The sequence below is a fragment of the Cynocephalus volans genome, chromosome X (genome assembly GCF_027409185.1).
Source record: "Cynocephalus volans isolate mCynVol1 chromosome X, mCynVol1.pri, whole genome shotgun sequence".
Lineage (NCBI taxonomy): Eukaryota > Metazoa > Chordata > Mammalia > Dermoptera > Cynocephalidae > Cynocephalus > Cynocephalus volans.
The window spans coordinates 140,275,019-140,289,562 of record NC_084478.1 but is presented as its reverse complement, the minus strand read 5'-3'; positions in this window follow the sequence as shown (position 1 = coordinate 140,289,562).

Genomic DNA, 14,544 nt, shown 5'->3' with positions numbered 1-14,544 from the left:
TTCCACCGCTCACCATTGACGGTCCACCCTCATCCATTCTTTTTGGCGCTGGCTCCTTCCACTCACCACCGGCTCATCATTAGGTAAGCCCCCTTTCCTAAAGGGCACCAGCTCTTTTTCAGGCTACCACAGGGAATCTAGATCGTCCGGTAGCCCCTAATGCCCATACCCCACCCCACCACGGTCTTCACAACCACCATAAATTCCCAAACTGTAACAGGTTCCAAAGCCCTGGTAATCTTTTACTTTCATTTTTGGAGGTTAAAAGCCCCATTCTGTTCTCTCCTTCACCCTCCTCTCCAGCACTCTCTTCTCTCCACTTCCCGGTCCGGGACCCGACCAGAAAATCCTGGCGCTAGGTTCCTTCAGTCACCGGGCTTTTGCCCTAGAGAAGTGGAGGTCTGAGTGACGACCCACACCTCCCTTCTCTCCTCCTGGTTCATACCTGAACCTGCCGGGACTGATGTGACCTACTGGGGATGCTCTCTAGGATCCCGCCTTTCCCAACCAGCCGAAGGATCTGTCTTATCGCTAATCTCTGTCCGATTTCTGTCTAAATTCCCATTAAGAGACCAGAATGGGCGCTTCCTCCTCCTCCCTAGGGGACTCTCCACTTCAATGCCTTCTGAAAAACCTCACCAACCTTTCCCTCAGGCCGGATATTGAGCCCAAACTCCTCACCAAATTCTGTACACAAGATTGGCCTTATTATCCTTTAGATAATCAAAACACAGGGCCCCCTGAGGGTACACTAGATACTAACATTCTATGAGACCTCTTTAACTACTGCCAGCACCTAAAAAAATGGAAGGAGATCCCCTACATTGCGGCTTTTTGCCTCTTGGCTCAGAACCCCGCCCTCTGCTCCTCCTGTGCTCCCTCTCAAGTCCTTTTAGCCTGTAAACCCTCTTCACAGTCACCCCTACAAAATTAGAAAAAAGACGAGGCTCTTTCTCTACCAACCCTACCACCTACATTAAAGAATTCCAATGGATCCTGCAGGCCTGCAGCCTCACACATCATGACATCTTCATGCTCCTAGCCAATACCCTCCTCCCCAAGGAACGCCGCAGGGTCTGGGATACAGCCCAGACCCATGCCACTGACACCCATCGTACCAATCCGAATCACCCGCCAGGCCCCCAAGCAGTCCCAGAACAGGAACCTAATTGGGATTATAACACAGCCCAGGGAATCCAAGCTCAAGACCGTTTTGCCTCTTGCTTAATAATTGGCCTCAAAAAATCGGCTCGCAAGGTCGTCAATTTCCAAAAAATTCAAGAAATTGTCCAAAAGAAGGAGGAAACTCCCTCTGAGTTCCTCAATAGATTAACTCAGGCCTTTCAACAATACACTAACTTAGACCCCAACTCAGAAGACGGCTGGCATGTCCTTATGACCTATTTCCTGGCCCAATCCTACCCCGACATTAAAACTAAACTTAAAAAATTAGAGCAGGGTCCTGCAACCCCTCAGACCGAAATCCTGTCAGTGGCCTTCAAGGTTTTTCATAATCAGGAGGAGGAAAAAGAAAAACAAAAGGCCGACCACGCCAACTTCCAGATGTTGGCCTGGCTTATCAGACACCCTGGGCGCCCTCCCACAGCCTCCACCTCTAAGCCTCCACCTGGAGCCTGCTTTAAATGTGGAAAGGAAGGGCATCGGGCAAAGGCTTGCCCCACCCCCAGGCCACCCACCACTCCTTGTCCAAAATGCAAAAAGAAGGGACATTGAGGATCTGATTGCCCCCTTGCCCGAAGGGGTGAGGGACCAACTGCCCCACAGTCCCCCGAACCATGGACATCACCTATGGTGGGCCTCGCTGAGGAGGACTGAAGGAGCCTTGGGCCCTTCCCGACCATCTCTATAACAAAGCAAGAGCCCAGGGTATCCATGGTTGTGGACGGCCACCCAATATCTTTCCTCCTGGACACTGGAGCCACCTTTTCGGTCTTAAGGGAATATAAAGGCCCCACCACCTCTAGCAGCTCTCCTATAGTCGGGGTAGGAGGTAAACAAATCTTTCCCCAAAAAACCCCTCTTTTAACCTGCTGCCTTCAAGGCACTCAATCCGTTTTCTCCCATTCCTTTCTAGTCATGCCACAATGCCCCGTCCCCTTGTTGGGTCAGGACATTCTATCACGGACCCATGCTAAAGCACCCTGTTAACGCCACAGTTTGGGACACTGCCAGCCCTGCTCTGGCCCAGTGTTCCTGTGTACGCATAAAACTAAAAGACCCCTCCAAATATATTTGTCAGGCTCAGTATCCATTAACCACAACAGCCCTCCTCGGGTTAAGCCCCATCATTCAGGACCTATTAAAAAAGGGGTATCTCCGTCCCACTCACTCCCCTTTCAATACTCCCATACTCGCTGTAAAAAAACCTAATGGCGCCTTTCGTCTCGTCCAAGATCTCCGCCTTGTTAACGCCGCTGTCATTCCCATTCACCCCCTTATATCGAATCCATACACTCTTCTTTCCAAGGTCCCAGCAACCTCTACTCTTTTCTCGGTTCTGGACTTAAAGGATGCCTTCTTTTCCATACCCCTGGAAACCGATACTCAGGACTGACCCCCACTCCCGTCACTCCAAACAACTCACTTGGACGGTCCTGCCACAGGGATTTCGGGATAGCCCTCATATTTTCGGGCAGACCCTAGCACAGGACCTCAAATCTTTTCACTTAAACCATTCAGAGTCCACCTTATTGCAATATGTGGACGATCTCCTTCTATGCAGTCCTTCATGGGAACAATCCCAAGCTGACACTGCCCATTTGCTTAACTTCCTAGCGGGTAGGGGATATCGAGTGTCCCCCGCCAAGGCCCAAATCTCCTTACCGTCTGTAACCTACCTTGGTTTTCTCCTCTCCCCGGGAAAGAAGGAAATCACCCTGGACAGAAAACAGTTTCATACTGACCTGCCCACCCCCAAAACCAAAACAGAGATCCTATCTTTCCTCGGTCTAGCCAGATATTTCAGAGCATGGATCCCCAATTTCTCTTTGCTACCTGACCTCTCTATAATATGAGTAAGGGTCCTCCTGAAGAACCTTTACTCTCCTCACCTCAGTGCCCTTTTCTCAAGCTTCGGCAGGCCCTTCTAACAGCCCCTGCACTTCATCTCCCTGATCTAACTAAACCCTTTTTCCTCTATGTTCATGAAAATACAGGACAAGCTCTAGGCATCCTAGGACAGAATTATGGCCCCTCCTTTGCCCCCGTATCATACCTATCAAAACAGTTGGACCCCACTGTATGAGGCTGGGCACCCTGTCTAAGAGCCCTAGCAGTGGGGCAGTTACTGCATAAGGAGGTATCCAAATTAACATTTGGGGCACCTCTCACCATTCTCTCACCACATCACCTCAAAGACCTCCTTACCTATAAGGCTCTCCAATCCCTCCCAAATTCCAGAATCCTAACCCTCCTATCCTCGTTTCTGGAAAATCCTGCCCTATCCTTCACTACCTGCCCACCCCTAAATCCGGCTACCCTACTGCCTATACCAGATTCCCCCAACTCCCCTTTGCACAGCTGCGTAGAAAGCCTTCAAAATTTTATACCTTACTGCTCTTCCATCACTGAGGGACCCCTATGTCATGCTGATCTCACATGGTTCACGGATGGGTCCTCATTCAAGGAAGGAAACACTCATTACGCAGGGTATGCCATAGTCTCCCTTGATTCGGTTATAGAGGCCCAACCTTTACACAAGTGTACTACCAACCAGCAGGCAGAACTTATTGCTGCCACGCAAGCCTGCGTTCTAGCTGAATGAAGAACTCTTAACTTATACACCGACTCCAAATATGTCTTTCATATACTTCTCTCTCATGCCGCCATATGGAAAGAACGAGGTCTGCTTAACACCAAGGGTAACACAATCACCAACTCAGCTTTAATGTCCACATTAATTGAGGCATCCCATTTACCTTGTGAATTAGGAGTCATTCATTGCAGAGCCAACCAGAGGGACGATTCCCCAATCACTCGCAGGAATTGTAAGGCTGACCTCGCCGCACGCACTGAGACACGGCACCCACAGACACAAAACCAACTTCCCGTTCTTCCATACGGCTCCCAAGGTTCACAGACACCCTCTCAGCCTCAACCGCCTAATGATGATAAGTCCTCTCTCTTTCGCTTGCTCCATGACCGATTTCACTCTAGCCCCCAAGCTTTATCCCAGTTTTTACAAGCCTTCTTCTCAATCACCCCATCTGACAAAGCCCTCTTGCAAAAAATTTCCTCCTCATGCACAATCTGCCAGCGTACCAATCCTAAAACCCCTCTCAAACCTGGGCCCAGTCACTCTCTCTTCCCTGGCACCTACATTGCCCTTACCGACCTCAGGCATCCAGAAAGGTAGAGAGAACCATACTAACTAAATTGTCTCTGGAATTACACCTTGATTGGGTCTGTCTTCTACCTCTCGCTCTACTCAAGACCAGAGCTCTCCCAAAAAAGCCCTCCAATCTTTCCCCTTTTGAAGTCATGTATGGTAGGCCCCTCCTACCTCCGGGGATCACAGCAACTGAAGGATCCATACCACCCACCATGGCCTTACCCTTGCTCTCCCACCTTCGCACCAAATTATGGAAGTACCAGGACTGGCTACTTCCAGATCCATCACTTTCCAAAAATAACCTTTCACTCAGCCCAGGCCAATTAGTATTCTACACTTCCCCGGAACCCAAAACCCCCCTAACCCCTAAGTGGGAAAGGCCCATGTCCTGTCATCCTTTGCACTCCAACTGCTGCTAAACTTGCCCTGCCAGGTAATCATGTTACTCCATGGATTCATATTTCCAGGCTGAAGCCTTACACTCAGGATCTGCCCTCAGCCACCGAGAACTCCAATAACAAGCTGCAAAAGAACTTAACACACCATTCTTTTAAGTGTATCCCTCATCCTACCGACCCTTTCAAACTCTGCCTATCCCGGACCTCAGCCTTACCCCCAATTCCAGAGACATGAACCTTCTCCTTGGCCTTCTCCCTTTCTTTTCATTTCACCCAGGGAGCTTTCAGGCCCCTCTTCTAGCTCCCCAGGGTCACCCATTTACACCGGGCAATAGATAATTTCTGAAACACTCATCTTTCTCTCTCTCTCCTGGAAATTGTTTTCTCTCATGCGATCACTCCTGGCAGCCGTCCCCTTAAATGCTTCACCGTCGCCCCACCAGGCTCTTTCTTCTGGTGCAATGGAACCCTCTCTACCTCCATCCTGCCTAATCTTACTGCCTCATGCCTTCTTGTCACCATCGTCCCTCAACTCACTCTGTACACCAGTTCAGAACTGTTCCATCTTCTTCATTCCCCCTCAAGGCAAAAAAGGGCTGCCTTTGTCCTGATCATGGTTGGTATTTCCCTAACAACATCAGAGGTCGGAGCCAGCCTGTTGGGAGGAGCCTTAGGACACAGTTTATGGGTGGTCGAAGACATAAATGCTAAACTTGAAGGGGCTCTGACCTCCACTGCCGAATCTCTTTCCTCTCTACAGAGACAAATTGCCTCTTTAGCTCAGGTCACCCTCCAAAACAGTAGAGCACTAGACGTCCTCACCGCAGAAAAAGGAGGTACTTGCATCTTCCTTGGGGAAGAATGCTGTTATTATATCAATGAATCCAGTCTAGTAGAAACAAACATCATCAAACTCACCGACTTAGCTTCCAGCCTACGAACCACATCCAGTTCTAACCCCTTTTCTTCTTTTATTTTAAATCCTATCCTAACTTGGATTTGGCCCATTTTGGGACCTCTAATCATTATCCTCATAACCTGCCTTTTCTTGCCCTGCATCATTAGGTTTCTTCAAACCCAAGTGGGAAAAATCTCTAATCAGGCCTTTAACCAGCTTTTGCTTAGAAACTACCAGGTTCTAGGTACCGATGAACCCCCCGCCTCATCTCGTGAGCGCCTCAGCCGATGCTGAAGAGACACCACCTTACAAAGGAAATGCATTCCTACACGCCCTTGCCACCAACGCCTGGCTGCTCCTCCAGTCTCCAACTACGAACCGGTGCATATTCGACTTGTGGCTTCAAGGAACGTTTACGGACTTTTCCCCTTTTGAAATTCTCCACCCTCCTTTGGAGTTTCATAATGGGTATTTATGTACCTTCCTCCTTTTGCCCCCCCCCCCCCCCCCCGACAACGCCCCAGTTCAGCAGGAAGTAGCTCGATGACTTCAACGTCCCCTTTCCTAAAACAAGAAAAAGGGAGGAATGTAAGAACCCAAATGCCCCAAGGGATCACACCGAGGAATGTAAGAACCCAAATGCCCCAGGGGATCACACCCTGATCACACACGTCCTTCTTGGCCACACCCCATCATGGCCCTGGTTGCCCTTCTCTTCCTACTCTCCTTCCTGCTGGTGCAAATCGCACACCAATCAGCTCACTGCAAGCCCCATGCGGTATGCTAAGTAGGGATTGTATTTTAAGCCAATCAGCCTTCCCTAAAAGCCCTATATATATGTGTGTGTGCCACCTAATAAATGAGCTCTCTCCGGTTGATCATCAACTGGTGTCGACTCGTCCTTTCACTTCCATTCAGGTATGCAAAGGTCTCCCAGCCTCCTCCCCGAGGGAGACTTCTGGTCTGGTGTTATTGATGGAGCAAGCCTTGAAAGAAGGTCCAGGGAGTTCAGAATCTCCTGTTAGGTAAGCAGAGGTCTCACATCTTCCTTTCTGGAAGAGACCTCTGGTCTAGGTTTTTCACTGTGTCAAGCCAGGGAAGAAGGCACAGAAAGTGCCCATTATCCTGTTCAGACACACAGAGATCTCCCAGCTTCCTCCTTGTGAGACACTGCATGTATTTACCATGTGGAGCAAGCCATGAAAAAAGGTATGGGGAGTGCTATTCCTTCCATTCTTGCTCAACCTCTTTCCAGAGAGAGCTTGTAGGTCTGGATTTATCTTTGGAGCAAGCTAGGGAAAAATGTGTAGGGAATGGCATCCCTCAATTTATGCTTGAGGAGGTTTATTTTTTATTTGCTACATAGGCTCTTAGACAAAAGAAACATCCAAAGTAAGACCTACTATTATTTTAGCTTTTGGCCTAAAGATAATTCAAGAACTTGTTAGAAGCCACAATGTTTTCATATGGAACAAAAAAAGACCCTGAATCGCCAAAGAAATCTTGAGCAAAAATAAAAAAATAAAGCCAGAGGCATAACACTACCTAACTTCAAACTATTCTACAAAGGTACAGTAACCAAAACAGCATGGTACTGGCATAAAAACAGACACTTGGTCCAATGGAACAAAATAGAGAACTCAGATATTAACTCACAGACTTATAGCCAATTGATATTTGACAAAGGCAACAAGAACATACATTGGGGAAAAGACTGCCTCTTCAGTAAATGATATTGAGAAAATTGGGCATACATATGCAGAATAATGAAACTAGACCTGTACCTCTCATCATATACCAAAATCAACTCAAAATGGGTTAAAGACTTAAATATAAGACCTGAAACCATAAAATCACTGAAAGAAAACATAGGGGAAACACTTCAGGAAATAGGATTGAGAAAACACTTCATGAATAAGACCTCCCAAACACAAGCAACAAAAGAAAAAATAAACAAATGACATTATATCAAACTAAAAAGTTTCTGCACAACAATGGAAACAATCAATAGAGTAGAAAGACAACGTATGGAATGGGATAAAATATTTGCAAAGTATACATCTGACAAAGGATTAATATCCAGAATATACAAGAAAACCAAATGACTCCACAGTAAAAACCCAAATAACCCAAACAAATATGGGAAAAGGAAATGAATATTCATTTTTCAAAGGAAGACATACAAATGGCCAACAGGTTCACAGTGAGTTGCTGGAAAGTGTGCAGCCAAACCCTTTCCAGGGCTTGGTAGCTGGACTGATGCCAGGGGCTACAGCTGCTGGAAGTGTTCACACAGTTCAAATGCCTCTCCCCCACAACACACACACTTTGTTCTTTATTCTTCAGGGAAATCCTTTGGTGCCTACTACCTGCCACTCCTCAAGCAGGTGATTTAAGAGCCAAGCCCTCTGACAGGGACCATAAAAATTGGGGCACTATATAAAAGTACTTCAAAAAGTTTACGGAAAAATTTGCATTATCTTTCAATTCTATTTTTCCACAAACTTTTTCAAGTGCCATTGTATGTGTGGTACAAACCCCTCACTCCACAGAAAGAAGCTGGGGGATGAAAATTTTCTTCCTGAGTGTAAGGTGCTATGCTTATGGTGGGTTTTGTGCATGAGTGTATCTCTTCTTTTCCTACCAATTTTGATGTGGATATTTTTTCAGTTGTCCAGTATGTAGGAGTCTTTCAACTAGATTCTGGCTGTTTTTCCAGGAGTATTGGTCTGTGTATAAATGTTTACTTGGTGTATCCAGGGATGGAAGTCTCCTATTGTGCCATGTTGCTGACATCACTCCTATAATATTTATGACTTATTGATGAAATGAGTCCTTTATCATTATGAAATATTCCTCTTTATTCTTAGTAATAATCATTGCTCTGAAGTCTATAATATTTGATATCAATATAGTTACTCCAACTTTCTTGTTATTAGTGTTTGTTTGGAATATCTATTAAAATCTTTTTGTGCTTAACCTACATTTCCTTTATATTTAAAGTGAGTTTTCTTTTCCTATTTCTATATCCAGTCAAATGATCTTAACCTTTTAACTGGGAATTTACATGTACTTGTAACATTGTTTGATATAGTATAGTAGATTTAAATGTACTGACTTTCTATTTGCTCCTCTTTTTTGTTTTGATTTTTTTTTCTTTTTTTTTTCCCTGCCTTATTTTGGATTAATCTCAGATTCCATTTTATTTCCTCTATTGGCTTACTAAATATATCTTTATTTTCCACTTCCAGTCCTTTATGACATTATTTACTTCTACATATGTTATTAAAAAATAACACATCATTATTTTTGCTATATACTTCAAAAATGTAGAAATGAGAACATATTTTAAAAATATTTACTCTTTTTTTTTTTAACCAGTTCGAGTGGTCTTTATTAATTTTGTATTTACAAGTTTACGTGTAATAGCACTTTTCTTCTTCCTGAAGAAGTTCCTTCCACATTTCTCATAGTACAGGTCTGCAGGCCACAGCTGTCTCTGAATTTATTGTTCTGAAGAATGCTTTAGTTTTCTGCACTTTTTAAAATAAATTTTCATTGGAATTACAATTATAGCTTTTCATTTTGTTTGTTTGTTTTCTTAGGTTTTTCACAGTTGCTGTCCCATTTTTGTCTGGCTTACATGATTTCTGACAGGAAGTCTAACGCTCTTCCTAAGTTCTGTACAAAATCTTTTCTGGATTTTTTTTAAGGGTTTGTTTTATTTTTACTATTCATTTTCAGCAATTTGAATTTGATGCGCCTTCATTTGGTTTTCTTTGTGTTTAGCCTGCTTTACATTTATCGAGGTTCCTGGATCCATGCTTTTATCCTTTTTATCAAACATGGAAAATGGTCTTCAAATATTGATTGTACCTCCTTTTCTCTCTTCTTTCCTTCCGATATATCATTTACATGTGTATTAGGCTATTCAATGTTGTTTGAAAAGTCACTAAGGATATGTTCACTCTTTCAGTCTTTTTTTTTTTTTTTCTTAGTGCCTCACTTTATTAGGCTCTATTGCTATGTGATTGAATGCACTTATCTTTCTGCAGTGTCTAAATTACTGCTAATCCAGTGCAGTAAAATTCGTATATCTTATATCATACTTTTTTTTTTCCCATTTCTAAAAGTTCCACCTGGTTATCATTGTTATGTATCCTGTTTTCTTTCTCATTAAGTCTGTGTTTTCCAGTAAATACTTGAGCATATTGATTATATTTACAATGACTTTTTAAAGGTCTTATCTGCTAATCACTGTATCTCTGTCATTTCTGGGTCTGTTTCTACTTACTGAGTTTTCTCCTGTTTATGAGTCACATTTTTTCTTCTCAGATATAGTAATTATTTATTGGATGATGGACGTGTTTAACTTTACATCTGTTAGACTCAGAATTTGTTTTATTCATTTAAAGAGTGTTGGACTTTTTTCTGGCAGGCAGTTATTTGGAAATAAGCTTGATGATTCTAAGGATAATTTTTAAGATTTAGTAGGGAAAATCCAAAGCAGTTGATAATATAAATTGTGTGTACTCCTATAATTAAGTTGTGATCTCTCCTAGGTTTCTACTGAATGCCTTGTGCATTCACTCCAGATCTTGAATGATTCCTGGACCTACCTGAGTTTGAGCAATTGTTCGTCTTACTCCCCTCTAGAATATTTCTCCACGGAAGTTATTATTTGTCCATCCTCCTGTAGTTTCTCAAAAATGTATGTACAAAATGGATTTGATCCAAACACTTGAGTGACCCTATGCTAGTTTATGAAGCTCATTCTCTTTGTAGCTTCCTCCTATCTTGAATACTGTCCTGCAACTTCTAGCCACTGTGACCTTTCCAAACTCTAATCTCTATCTTCTCAGTGTTGTGAGATCTTAGAGATCTATTTAGGTTTTCCCAACGTATAGAATGATCTGGCATTAGCTCTAGGCTGAAAGCTAAAATAATAGTAGGTCTTACTTTGGATGTTTCCCTTTTCTCGGGGCCGCAATCCTGTCATATCTGTTTCCCAGTGCTTTATATATTTTGCATAGTTCTTAAGTTAATCAAAATGAAAAGCTAAGGCCAGAAACTCTTACTCCCTCAGGGTTGGAAGCAGATATATTTTTATAATCTCGTTTTAAATTCAGCAGCCACCACAGAAGATAGTGTGTATTGTCCATCTCCACTTTGCTTATAAAACAATTGAGCCCAGACAGGATTAATAACTTGCTTAAGTTCACACAGGTAGAAAATGGTGGAAGTATAGTTTTAAAATTAGTCAACATGGAGCTCATGTTCATAACCAAATTAGTAATTCTACTAACTCAGTCTTCCGAATAAATTAAAATGTAGGTATCAGGTATTCCTTTGACATGTAGCAAAATAGTTAAGGTAGTTTGACTTTTATTAATATATTTATATACAGATTTCAAGCTGAATGAATTTATTATATTATGCCACTAGCCTAAAATGAAGCAGGACATTTTTAACCTACTTTTGAAAAAGCAAAAGTAAGCATCATTGTTTCCAGACTGAAAACATTTAGTCATTCCTTCATTCAATAAAAAATTATTGATCCTGGCCCTCTTGTAGTTGCTTATGACAATAACCTTACAAAGAGAGAGACTTGCACAATAATGTAATCAGTGAGCTAAAAAAAAAATCATTTGAATCTCTTAGCTGTTTATTGCAAAGTCAAAAGCAAATGAGACTGTAGGCTTTTCTAGGGTGTGAACAAGGACTACATTATCCTTACATCCTCCCAAACACATAGTTCAGTCATTAACAGGAGCTAACTAAATATTATATTTAATTGAAAGGCAGGTAAGGAAGTTGTTTTATTTTTAGTGGATTTTTTTACTTATATGTCATTGACTTCCCTAGAAAACTGAGGCTGCTTTTTTTTCTTTAAAAAGCAGCAGTTATTATTTTTTAAAAATGATAAGTGGTGACAAATTATATCTGACATTTCCCTGGAGTGAAAATTTTACTTAAGGAGTATACTCCTTAAGTACAAAAAAAAGAGGGCTACATGCGAAAATCCGGCTAAAATCCAAAAGACTATGAACGATAAATGCTGGCGAGGCTGCGGAGAAAAAGGAACTCTCATACATTGTTGGTGGGACTGCAAAATGGTGCAGCCTCTATGGAAAATGGTATGGAGGTTCCTCAAACAATTGCAGATAGATCTACCATACGACCCAGCTATCCCACTGTTGGGAATATACCCAGAGGAATGGAAATCATCAAGTCGAAGGTATACCTGTTTCCCAATGTTTATCGCAGCACTCTTTACAATAGCCAAGAGTTGGAACCAGCCCAAATGCCCATCATCAGATGAGTGGATATGGAAAATGTGGTACATCTACACAATGGAATACTACTCAGCTATAAAAACGAATGAAATACTGCCATTTGCAACAACATGGATGGACCAAGACTTTTATAACTATATTTAACCTCTACATTTTCTACTTAGTATGCTGCATTCTCTAGATTCATACTCTTTCTTTTCTTTTTCCCATGAAAGCTCAACTGTATCTTTTTTTTTTTTTTTTTTGGTTAAGCTGGTTGTAGAACTGCATGGTTGCTTTGCTCACATCTAAATTGCTCATTTAGTGTTTGTGAGCTATTGGCAGTAGAATAAATGCAATTGCTCTGATTGTTTGCAAAAATTAATCCATAAAAAGGGTTAGGAATTAATCTCAGAATGCACAGACTGGTTCTTCTTAAGTGTGACTGTAGGCATTTATTAACTCAAAATTCAGCCCTCTTTCAAAATGTGGCTGAATTAGAAAAGACTGAATGGTGAGTAGGACTGATTCTTTTCAGAATGGTAGTTCACATTTATTTATTTTTTCTTTTCTTGTTCTTTTTTTTTTTATTTTATTTTGTCGATATACATTGTGGCTGATTATTGCTCCCCATCACCAAAAACTCCCTCCCTTCTCCCTCCCACCATCCCCCCCAACAATGTCCTTTCTGTTTGCTTGTTTTATCAACTTCAAGTAATTGTGGTTGTTATATCTTCCTCCCCCCCCGGTTTTGTGTGTGTGTGTGTGTGAATTTATATATTAATTTTTGGCTCCCACCAATAAGTGAGAACATGTGGTATTTCTCTTTCTGTGCCTGACTTGTTTCACTTAATATAATTCTCTCAAGGTCCATCCATGTTGTTGCAAATGGCAGTATTTCATTCGTTTTTATAGCTGAGTAGTATTCCATGGTGTAGATGTACCACATTTTCCTTATCCACTCATCTGATGATGGACATTTGGGCTGGTTCCAACTCTTGGCTATTGTAAAGAGTGCTGCGATGAACATTGGGGAACAGGTATACCTTCGACTTGATGATTTCCATTCCTCTGGGTATATTCCCAACAGTGGGATAGCTGGGTCGTATGGTAGATCTATCTGCAGTTGTTTGAGGAACCTCCATACCATTTTCCATAGGGGCTGCACCATTTTGCAGTCCCACCAACAATGTATGAGAGTTCCTTTTTCTCCGCAGCCTCGCCAGCATTTATCGTTCAGAGTCTTTTGGATTTTAGCCATCCTAATTGGGGTTAGGTGGTATCTCAGTGTGGTTTTGATTTGCATTTCCCGGATGCTGAGTGATGTTGAGCATTTTTTCATATGTCTGTTGGCCATTTGTATATCTTCCTTAGAGAAATGCCTGCTTTGCTCTTTTGCCCATGTTTTAATTGGCTTGCTTGTTTTTTTCTTGTAAAGTTGTTTGAGTTCCTTGTATATTCTGGGTATTAGTCCTTTGTCAGATGTATATTTTGCAAATATTTTCTCCCACGGTGTTGGTTGTCTTTTAGCTCTGTTAATTGTTTCTTTTGCTGTTCAGAAGCTTTTTAGTTTGATATAATCCCATTTGTTTATTTTTCCTTTGGTTGCCTGTGCTTTTGGGGTCGTGTTCATGAAGTCTGTGCCCAGTCCTATTTCCTGAAGTGTTTCTCCTATGTTTTCTTTAAGAAGTTTTATTTTTTCAGGGTGTATATTTAAATCCTTAATCCATTTTGAGTTGATTTTAGTATATGGTGAGAGGTATGGATCTAGTTTCATTCTCCTGCATATGGATATCCAGTTATCCCAGCACCATGTGCTGAAGAGGCAGTCCCCTCCCCAGTGAATAGGCTTGGTGCCTTTTTCAAAGATCAGATGGCAGTAAGTGTGTGGGTTGATTTCTGGATTCTCTATTCTATTCCATTGGTCAGTGTGTCTGTTTTCATGCCAGTACCATACTGTTTTGGTTATTATAGCTTTGTAGTATAGCTTAAAGTCAGGTAGTGTTATGCCTCCAGCTTTATTTTTTTTGTTCGCATTGCTTTGGCTATGCGTGGTCTTTTATTGTTCCATATAAATATCTGGATAGTTTTTTCCATTTCTGAGAAAAATGTCTTTGGAATTTTGATGGGGATTGCGTTGAATTTGTATATCACTTTGGGTAGTATGGACATTTTCACTATGTTGATTCTTCCAATCCAAGAGCATGGAATGTCTTTCCATCTTTTTGTATCCTCTCTAATTTCTCTCAGCAGTGGTTTGTAGTTCTCATTATAGAGATTTTTCACCTCCTTGGTTAACTCAATTCCTACGTATTTTATTTTTTTGGTGGCTATTGTAAATGGGCAGGCTTTCTTGATTTCTCATTCTGCATGTTCACTATTGGAGAAAAGAAATGCTACTGATTTTTGTGTTTGGATTTTGTATCCTGCTACTGTGCTGAAATCATTTATGAATTCCAGCAGGTTTTTTGTAGAGGTTTTAGGCTGTTCGATATATAGGATCATGTCATCTGTAAACAGGGACAGTTTGACTTCATCTTTTCCAATCTGGATGCCCTTTATTTCCTTCTCTTCTCTGATTGCTCTGGCTAGTACTTCCAACACTATGTTGAATAGGAGTGG